The following is a 570-nucleotide window of genomic DNA, read 5'->3' as shown; positions in this document are numbered from 1 at the left end:
CAAAATAGGCGGCGCTTGTCGTAGCAACCTCCACTGACTTCCAGCATCCCCTTTTTGCCGCCGTCCTTGAGCTGCAACCCTTGTTGCACAATTGTTGTCTCGTGTGGCCGGGTTGCAAGGCCGTCTTCGCAACTGTAGTTGTGCTCCCGCATCCGTCATGTTGCAAGGTTGCGGTTGCCGTTCCATCATACACATATAAATGATATAATCACTGTGTAAGGGTGAAGTGTAGGACAACAATTTGTTCGACCAGGAGTCATTTGTCCATGGGGCCAAATAACACAATCTTTCTCGTGTCGGCAACAATGGTTGTACTAGGAGGGCGTAGCTGAGATAAAATAAAATAAAAGAGAAAATTGGCCCTTTGCCAGCATCTAGTTTTTTGTTGTGGCTTTTATTTAGGGCGCCGCTACGCGTCTGCCGGCGGATGTATGGGAAACATCCGCCGCATGGAGGTATGTTCGATCAGCGCCTTGACAGCCGTCCGATCACCATCGCACGCTGCGCGACCACCTTTTACTTCCTGCAACAACACCTTTGTTTCAGAAATAGATTCCCCTGTCTGCCGTC

The sequence above is a fragment of the Triticum aestivum genome, chromosome 6A, assembly GCF_018294505.1.
Source record: "Triticum aestivum cultivar Chinese Spring chromosome 6A, IWGSC CS RefSeq v2.1, whole genome shotgun sequence".
Classification (NCBI taxonomy): Eukaryota; Viridiplantae; Streptophyta; class Magnoliopsida; order Poales; family Poaceae; genus Triticum; species Triticum aestivum.
Note: the sequence above shows the minus strand (reverse complement) of the source record.